This window comes from Anolis sagrei, chromosome 2, assembly GCF_037176765.1.
Source record: "Anolis sagrei isolate rAnoSag1 chromosome 2, rAnoSag1.mat, whole genome shotgun sequence".
NCBI classification, from domain to species: Eukaryota; Metazoa; Chordata; class Lepidosauria; order Squamata; family Dactyloidae; genus Anolis; species Anolis sagrei.
The window spans coordinates 672,584-682,500 of NC_090022.1; the positions used below are offsets into that span (position 1 = coordinate 672,584).

The following is a 9,917-nucleotide window of genomic DNA, read 5'->3' on the forward strand; positions in this document are numbered from 1 at the left end:
AAGTCTCTTCTGATTGCAGGAATCGAGGAATCTTTCTGTGTGCCTCCCTATCTTTCTATGCCTCAGGGTTGGACTGGATGGCCTCTGGGTGCCCCCCTCCCCGTTCCAAGCTGAGGATGCTCCTCTGCCCCCCCCCCCCCAGCCTTTGTGTCCTCCTCCTTCCCTTTGAAGGTGAGCCTTTTTGCAGAAGAGACTCATCCCTCTTCCAAAAAAGGAAGAAGAGAGGGGAAGCTGGGCCAAAAAAGGAGGCGCCCCAAAGCCCCCCCCCCCTCCAAAGGGAGTGATGCTGATGCTGATGCTGGTGGTGCTGAGGCTGCATTGGAGGGAGGCAGAGGAGGAGGAGGAGCAAAGGGATGGAGGAGCCACTCGAGAGAGAAACAGAGAGAGAAAGACCCCATTCATGAAGACAGGGCCCCCCACCCCTCCTTCCCCCTCTCTGGTGACCCCCTCCTCAAAAGGAAGAAAGACCTGGGGAGGGGGCAAAGAGGAAGAGGAGGAGGAGGCAGGCGGAGAGCATCATCCTCATCCTCCTCCTCTCCCCATGGGAGGTGACCTTCATCCTCCTCTTCTCAGCGGAGTCAGCAGGACCCAGAGGTGAGAACGCCCCCCCCCCCATTTCCCCAAATGAAGACCCTCCCCCAAATATCCCTTCTGAGAGAAAGGGGTGGGGGCATTCCCACCAAAGGGAGAAGGGGGGATACCCCACTGGGGTATTGGGGGGGGGGCTTTCAGGGGTCATCACAGAGATGGAAGAGACCACTCCCCTTATTTTGAGGGCGGGGGGGGGGGCGTCACATCCTTTAAGAGAGGAAGGGCGGGGGAGGAATACGATTCTGTAACGAGAGAGAGAGAGAGAGAGAGAGAGAGAGAGAGAGGGAGGGAGGGAGGGAGGGAGGGAGGGAGGGATGGATAGATAGATAGGGATGGATGGATGGATGGATGGATGGATGGATGGATGGATGGATGGATAGATAGATAGATAGATAGATAGATAGATAGATAGATAGATAGATAGATATGGATGGATAGACATAGATAGAGATAAATAGATATGGATGGATGGATGGATGGATGGATGGATGGATAGATAGATAGATAGATAGATAGGGATGGATGGATGGATGGATGGATGGATAGATAGATAGATAGATAGATAGATAGATAGATAGATAGATATGGATGGATAGACATAGATAGAGATAAATAGATATGGATGGATGGATGGATGGATGGATGGATGGATAGATAGATAGATAGATAGGGATGGATGGATGGATGGATGGATGGATGGATAGATAGATAGATAGATATGGATGAACAGACATAGATAGAGATAAATAGATATGGATGGATGGATGGATAGGTAGGTAGGTAGGTAGGTAGAGATAGAGATAGATAGATTGATGGATAGAGATAGATAGATAGATAGATAGATAGATAGATATGGATGGATAGATGGAGATGTTGTTGTTGTTCATTCATTCAGTCATCTCCGACTCTTCATGACCTCATGGACCAGCCCACGCCAGAGCTCCCTGTCGTCCGTCACCACCCCCAGCTCCTTCAAGGTCAGTCCAGTCGCTTCAAGGATGCCATCCACCCACCTTGCCCTTGGTCGGCCCCTCTTCCTTTTGCCTTCCACTTTCCCCAGCATCATTCCCTTCTCTAGGCTTTGCTGTCTCCTCATGAGGTGGCATTCAAAGGACTTCATCTTGGCCTCTCGTCTCCTTCCCTCCAGTGAGCAGTCGGGCTTTCTTTCCTGGAGGATGGACTGGTTGGATCTTCTCGCAGTCCAAGATGGAGATAGATAGATAGATAGATAGATAGATAGATAGATAGAGAGAGAGAGAGAGAGATAGAGATAGAGATAGAGATAGATATAGAGATAGAGATGGATGGATGGATAGATAGATGATAGATAGATAGATAGATAGATAGATAGATATAATTCTTTAATTCCACAATCTAGGTAAATAAAAATGTCATGTTCGTTTGTGGGATTAACAGAACTCAAAACCCACTGGACGAATTGACACCAAATTTGGACACTATACCCCTAACAGGCCAACAAGTGGCCATCACTCAGAAAAAAAATGATTTTGTCATTTGGGAGTTGTAGTTGCTGGGATTCATAGTTCACCTACAATCAAAGAGCATTCTGAACTCCACCAACAATGGAATTGAACCAAACTTGGCACACAGGACTCCCACGACCAACAGAAAATACTGGAAGGGTTTGGTGGCTTTGGTTTTGGAGTTGTAGTTCACCTACATCCAGAGATGTAGTAATAATAATAATAATAATAATAATAATAATAATAATACATATTATTATCTAATAATAATTATAATAATATCCCATATTCCTATAAGAATGACAATATGATTCTCTGCTAGGATTCAATAGTAATATAATACTAATACTACTACTACTATTACTAATAATAATAATAATAATAATAATAAATATTGTTATCTAATAATAATTATAATAATATCCCATGTTCCTATAAGAATGATATGATTCTCTGCTAGGATTCAATAGTAATATAATAGTAGTAGTAGGAGTAATAATAATAATACATACATACATATTATTATCTAATAATAATTATAATATCCCATGTTCCTATGAGAATGACAATATGATTCTCTGCTAGGATTCAATAGTTATATAATAGTAATAATAATATTATTAATAATAATAAATTTTATTATCTAATAATAATTATAATAATATCCCATGTTCCTATAAGAATGATGATATGATTCTCTGCTAGGATTCAATAGTAATATAATACTACTACTACTACTACTACTACTATTACTACAACTACTAATAATAATAAATATTGTTATCTAATAATAATTATAATAATATCCCATGTTCCTATAAGAATGATATGATTCTCTGCTAGGATTCAATAGTAATGTAATACTAATACTACTAATACTACTATTACTACAACTACTACTAATAATAAATATTGTTATCTAATAATAATTATAATAATATCCCATGTTCCTATAAGAATGACGATATGATTCTCTGCTAGGATTCAATAGTAATATAATACTAATACTACTACTACTACTACTATTACTACAACTACTACTAATAATAAATATTGTTATCTAATAATAATTATAATAATATCCCATGTTCCTATAAGAATGACGATATGATTCTCTGCTAGGATTCAATAGTAATGTAATACTAATACTACTACTACTACTATTACTACAACTACTACTAATAATAAATTTTGTTATCTAATAATAATTATAATAATATCCCATGTTCCTATAAGAATGACGATATGATTCTCTGCTAGGATTCAAGAGTAATATAATACTACTACTACTACTACTATTACTACAACTACTACTAATAATAAATATTGTTATCTAATAATAATTATAATAATATCCCATGTTCCTATAAGAATGATAATTATGATTCTCTGCTCATGTTCCTATAAGAATGATGATATGATTCTCTGTGATAATGATCATATTCTATGATTCTGTAATGATATATGATATAATAATAATAATAATAATAATAATAATAATAATAATGGGATAGGATGATAATTCTAATAATAATGATCACTCTTGGCCCAATTTTGCACTGCTTCAGTCTCATTAAAGAGAGGAAAGTGGGATGATCGTGAGGCCAATCGGGGCCTCGGGTGGCAATTTCTGCTGGACGGAGGGGGTCCCATGCACTCACTCCCCTGAAGGACACAGCTCCGCAGCCTGGCCATCCTCCTGGACTCAGCGCTGGCGCTTCAGGCTCAGATATTACTCGTGGTTATGGGTTAATTTTAGGGCTGTTGGTGCTTGCTATTGGAGGGCCGAGGAAATGCCTAGGCGCTCAGGCCATGTTTTGTCTGATGTGGATAAGCATGGGGGGTCCGCGGATATGGAAAACCCAAGGGATTTCCTTTCCTTCTTCCGACCACATAGACACACAGATATGACGTGGATATGACTTGTGGTTAATTTTAGGGCTGTTGGTGCTTGCTATTGGAGAGCAGAGGAAGTACCTAAGTGCTAAGGCCATGTTTTGTCTGATGTGGATAAACGAAAGTACGGGGGGTCCGCGGATACGGAAAACCCCAAGGGATTTCCTTTCCTTCTTCCGACCACATAGACACACAGATATGACGTGAATATGACTTGTGGTTAATTTTAGGGCTGTTGGTGCTTGCTGTTGGAGGGCAGAAGAAATACCTAAGTGCTAAGGCCATGTTTTGTCTGATGTGGATAAGCATGGGGGGTCCGCGGATATGGAAAACCCAAGGGATTTCCTTTCCTTCTTCTGACCACATAGACACACAGATATGACGTGGATATGACTTGTGGTTAATTTTAGGGCTGTTGGTGCTTGCTATTGGAGGGCAGAGGAAATGCCTAGGTGCTCGGGCCATGTTTTGTCTGATGTGGATAAACGAAAGTCCGCGGATATGGAAACCCCAATTGATTTCCTTTCCTTCCTTCCTTCCTTCCTTCCTTCCTTCCTTCCTTCCTTCCTTCCTTCCTTCCTTCCTTCCTTCCTTCTCTCCTCTCCCAAAAGGCAGCCAAGGGCAGACTGGCGCGTTGCCTGAGTTAAGGATTAAAATATTAACCAATGTCCCTATTAATGCGTTGAGGAAGGGTTGTAAATAGGAATAGTGGCCAAACTTGATGTGCGTTTCGCCCTGTCTCCATGAAGGACGAAGCGTGCCTTCCGTTGGGCCTGCGCTCATTTGGCTTCAGGGTTCAGGTTCAGACCCAGCTGTTCCTTCTCCCTTCGTGAATTGGGGAGTAGGAACAATGCCGGATAGAGGGGAGTTTCTGGTTGCTTGAGAGTGGCTTTTAAAAACAGACCCCAGGCTCTATAGATAACATATGCTGTGGAATAGACTACAACCTGAATATCGAAATTGCAGCCACTCAATGCCAACGGAGGCAAATTCAGGGCTTCGCTCCCTGGATAGCTTAAAGGTGTTTACCATTTATTTTAATAGTCGTATATGTAATTCTATATTGTTATTGTTTTTGCTATTGTTGTTATTATTATTTTCTATTTTTGTGTTTACATGTTTAAGGTTTTGAATTGTTCGTTGTTTTTAGTACTGAGATGGTGTGAGTTTTCCAGGGCCCTGTTTCAGCAGCATTCTCTCCTGACGTTTCACCCACACCTATGAGGTCTGTTGGAAACCAGGCAAGCGGGGTTTATGTATCTGTGTAATATTCAGGGTGGGAGAAAAAACTCTTGCCTGTCTGAAACAAGTATGAATGTTGCGATTGATCACTTTGATTTGCATCTTCAACGTTTTGGCTGCTTCCTGCCCTGGGGGAATCCTTTGTTGGAAGGTGTTAGTTAGCCCTTGTCTGGAATCCCCCTGTTTTCTGAGTGTTGTTCTTTATTTACTCTCCTGATTTTAGAGTTTTTCTTAATAATGGGAGCCAGTTTGTGTTCATTTTCATGGTTTCCTCCTTTCTGTTCTGCATTCTCTCCTGACATTTCACCCACACCTATGGCTAAAGGCATCCTCAGAAGTTCTGAGGTGTGTTGGAAACTAAGCAAGTGGGGTTTATATACTGTATTTACTCGAATATAAGCTTAGTTTTTCAGCCTTTTTTTAGACTGAAAAAGTCCCCCTCGGCTTATACTCAAGTCAAGGTTATGTATTATTTTACTCTGTCAATATTATTATTATTATTACAATTATAATTTTACTCTATTAGTATTATTACATTCATAGAATCAAAGAGTTGGAAGAGACCTCCTGGGCCATCATCCAGTCCAATCCCATTCTGCCAAGAAGCAGGAATATTGCATTCAAATCACCCCTGACAGATGGCCATCCAGCCTCTGTTTAAAAGCTTCCAAAGAAGGAGCCTCCACCACACGGGGCAGAGAGTTCTACTGCTGAACGGCTCTCACAGTCAGGAAGTTCTTCCTCATGTTCAGATGGAATCTCCTCTCTTGTAGTTTGAAGCCATTGTTCCATTGCGTCCTAGTCTCCAGGGAAGCAGAAAGGAAGCGTGCTCCCTCCTCCTCCTCCCTGTGGCTTCCTCTCACATATTTCTACTTGGCCCCCATCATATCTCCTCTCAGCCTTCTCTTCTTCAGGCTAAACATGCCCAGCTCCTTAAGCCGCTCCTCATAGGGCTTGTTCTCCAGACCCTTGATCATTTTAGTCGCCCTCCTCTGGACACATTCCAGCTTGTCAATATCTCTCTTGAATTGTGGTGCCCAGAATTGGACACAATATTCCAGATGTGGTCTAACCAAAGCAGAATAGAGGGATAGCATGACTTCCTTAGATCTAGACACTAGGCTCCTCTTGATGCAGGCCAAAATCCCATTGGCTTTTTTTGCCGCCACATCACATTCCTGGCTCATGTTCCCCTTCCTCCCCACGAGGACTCCAAGATCTTTTTCACACGTACTGCTCTCGAGCCAGGCATTGTCCCCCATTCTGTATCTTTGCATTTCTTTTTTTCTACCTAAGTGGAGTATCTTGCATTTGTCGCTGTTGAACTTCATTTTGTTAGTTTCGGCCCTTCATCTCTCTAATCTGTCAAGATCCCTTTGAATCCTGCTCCTGTCCTCTGGAGTCTTGGCTCTCCCTCCCAATTTGGTGTCGTCTGCAAACTTGATGATCCTGCCTTCATCTCAGTCATTAATAAAGATGTTGAACAGGACCGGGCCCAGGACAGAACCCTGCGGCACTCCACTCGTCACTTCTTTCCAAGATGAAGAGGAAGCATTGGGGAGAATCACCCTCTGGGTTCGTCCATTTAACCAATTACAGATCCATCTCACTGTAGTTTTGCCTAGCCCAGTTTGTGCCTCTTCAAATTCTGCAGCACTGCTGATCACAGCTGATTTCCAGCTGGAATGCTCAAGGGTCAGGACTTCCCATTTCTCAGTGTCTATGCCAGAGTTTTTAAGGTTGGCTTTGAGCCCATTTTTAAACCTCTTTTCCTGCCCTCCAACATTCCAGCTGGAGGTCAGCTGTGACCAGCAGTGCTGCAGAATTTGAAGAGGCACAAACGAAGGGCGGAAGAGAGAAACATGCCAAGAGGAAGGCATGTCACGCCAACCCCAACCGGGACCGCCTTCCACCTGGAAACCAATGCCCTCACTGAAGGAGAACATGCAGGTCAAGACTAGGGCTCCGCAGTCACCTCCAGACCCACCAGCACCCCAATCCTGGAAGACTATCCTACTCGGACAACGAGGGATCGCCTAAGTAAGGAAGTCTGAAGACTCATTTCCTGTTTATCCCTGCTCTAACGCGACCTCTTCACATTCCAAAGTTTATTGCACCTGATTGAAATATGCATGTAAACTAATGACTTGACCACCACCTGATATGTGTTGTAAGTCTTGTAGGCTCTCTGAGCACATGTTTGGAAGGGTGAATAAAGGGGGTGCCTTCCTTTGTCCTCCCATTTTGCCTTTGTTGCCCTGTGCCACCTTTTGAGATGTGACCTTTGGGAGGAGAGAGGCCTGATCACCACCTGAAGGCCTGACTCGTGGTTCTGAAGGTCACCAAGGAGTTCTTACCTGGATGAGATGTACATCATGCATGCTTTTTTCTTCGTAAGTACATTTCAAAACTCTGTGTCTGAGCCAGTTATTCGCATGTGCATTTCTAAGAAGGGGAGAAAGTGGGTGGCTGTGTATTTGTTGGCCTGTAAAGCCTTGCAGCTTCAAGGTCTGGCTGCTTCCTGCCTGGGGGAATCCTTTGTTAGCTGGCCCAGGTTGTTTAATGTCTGGCATTGATGTTTGGGCAACGCTGAGTTGGGTGGTCCCTCTGTAGACATGTCCTCAGCTGCATGGTGCACAGGAGACTCCTGCAGTGGTGAGGGGATCCCTCTTCTCCTTGGCTGGGCGGAGCATTCCTTGGATCTTGCTTGGTGGGTCTGGAGATAGTTCGTTGGTTGTGTTCCTCCTCAGCTTCTCTATGTGGTCAGTGGTGCCCTTGATCTCTGGCGAGAACACTTTTCCTCTGGGTGGATCTTCGCCTTGACTCTTGTGGTTTGTTCTTGGCCTTGCCACTCTTCTGATGTCGGTGTTGTCGAGCAATTGAGAATGGCTGTGGATAGACCCAAGCCACTGTGGGTTGCCTGGTGAGAACAGAGAAGCCAATACTCCAGAAGAAATCTCACCAAGTTGAAGCAGAAGCCACCGAGATGTTTATTTCGTTCCAGCTGGAGAGGATGTCAAACTGCAATCCTTTGCCAAAGCTGACATAGTGTCAAGACCCAGAAGCCTCAAGAACGCCAAACACTCCTCCAACACCTGCGCAGCCCTCTTCTCCCTTCTACCGGTAGTAGTAACGTTACTATCACGCTGTACTACAACACGTAGCTTGCAAAGGGAAACATTACAGTTTTTATAGAAAATTCAGATTCAAATTTCCTGCTCCCCCCCCCCTTGCCGGCTCCGTGCTGATGGGATGGAGTCATCAGCTGGCTGGGAGGTACGGCCGGCCTGGTTACGCCTCAGCCAATCAGCGAGCCAGCGCCGCTTTGGCTTCCCAGCCAATGGGAAGCAAGGAGGCGGTTCAGGCGGGAAACAATGAACCGGGAGAAAAAGATGGATGGATTAAGTGACTCAATGTTTGTACAATTGCCCGCAATAGCTTTCTTTAGCTTTCGAGCCGGTTTGGCTATTGTCCTGAGTGTCTGAAATATACATCTTTCGTCTGACTCGAAAGTCAGACCCTTTGTGATCCTTGGGTCCTGGATATGGGTTTAGTGATGGTATCTGAAACTGGCATTGGCCGGAGGAATGGAAACAAAGAAAGAGGCTGTGGTGACACCTAAATCCTCCTCAGGCAAGATGTCACCTTTTGTGATAGATAGAATCATAGAATCAAAGAGTTGGAAGAGACCTCCTGGGCCATCCATTCTGCCAAGAAGCAGGAAGATTGCATTCAAATCACCCCTGACAGATGGCCACCCAGCCTCTGCTTAAAAGCTTCCAAAGAAGGAGCCTCCACCACACTCTGGGGCAGAGAGTTCCACTGCTGAACGGCTCTCACAGTCAGGAAGTTCTTCCTCATGTTCAGATGGAATCTCCTCTCTTGTACTTTGAAGCCATTGTTCCATTGCGTCCTAGTCTCCAGGGAAGCAGAAAACAAGCTTGCTCCCTCCTCCTCCCTGTGGCTTCCTCTCACATATTTATACATGGCTATCATGTCTCCTCTCAGCCTTCTCTTCTTCAGGCTAAACATGCCCAGCTCCCCAAGCCGCTCCTCATAGGGCTTGTTCTCCAGACCCTTGATCCTTTGAGTCGCCCTCCTCTGGACACATTCCAGCTTAGAGTCAATATCTCTCTTGAATTGTGGTGCCCAGAATTGGACACAATATTCCAGGTAAAGTGGTCTAACCAAAGCAGAATAGAGCATGGGTAGCATTACTTCCTTAGATCTAGACACTAGGCTCCTATTGATGCAGGCCAAAATCCCATTGGCTTTAGAATGTCCTTGGGATCCATTCCTCAGTTGGGCAACCTTTGGCTTCTCCGAGGTCTGAGGAAGTAGAGTCATGTGTTTATCAGTCATGCAAAATGTCCTTGGTGAGTCCTTTTGTTTAGGAGAAGCTTTCCTGGAGCCCTGGGGTGCTGGGTTCACAAAGAGGTGACATTTCATATTTCATATAGGGATATGGGGAAGGGGAAGGCATACAAGGGAATCATAGGGGATACGTTCATATAGAGGGAAAAGGAAATCATATCAGCCCTTCCCACCCACCAGAGTCCATTAAAAGTTCATAAAGATCAGTGAAATATCATAAAAGTTCATAAGGCTTTGGTATAGGGTCCATAAGCATACCAAAGTCCATGAAAAGTCAATTAAAGTTCATAGAAAGTCCATAAAGTGTGGGTTACAGGGGCATTGCCACGT

At 44.0% G+C, this 9,917-nt stretch overlaps 2 protein-coding genes across 3 annotated transcripts in view; one reads left to right on the forward strand and one right to left on the reverse strand.

Annotated features, from left to right (window-relative positions):
• The window catches only part of LOC132766262 (zinc finger protein 135-like), a 457,616-nt gene that overhangs the window by 362,206 nt on the left and 85,493 nt on the right, over positions 1 to 9,917 (reverse strand). The window lies entirely within an intron of this gene.
• Positions 296 to 9,917, forward strand: part of LOC132766300 (beta-1,3-galactosyltransferase 4) — an 18,254-nt gene continuing 8,632 nt past the window's right edge. The window contains exon 1 of one of the 2 annotated variants that reach the window (XM_067464945.1): positions 296 to 594. The gene's annotated coding sequence lies outside the window, so the exon portion shown is untranslated. Of the gene's footprint in view, positions 595 to 4,654; positions 4,993 to 9,917 lie in introns of those variants that run through there. The other variant, XM_060760696.2, reaches the window with a different exon arrangement.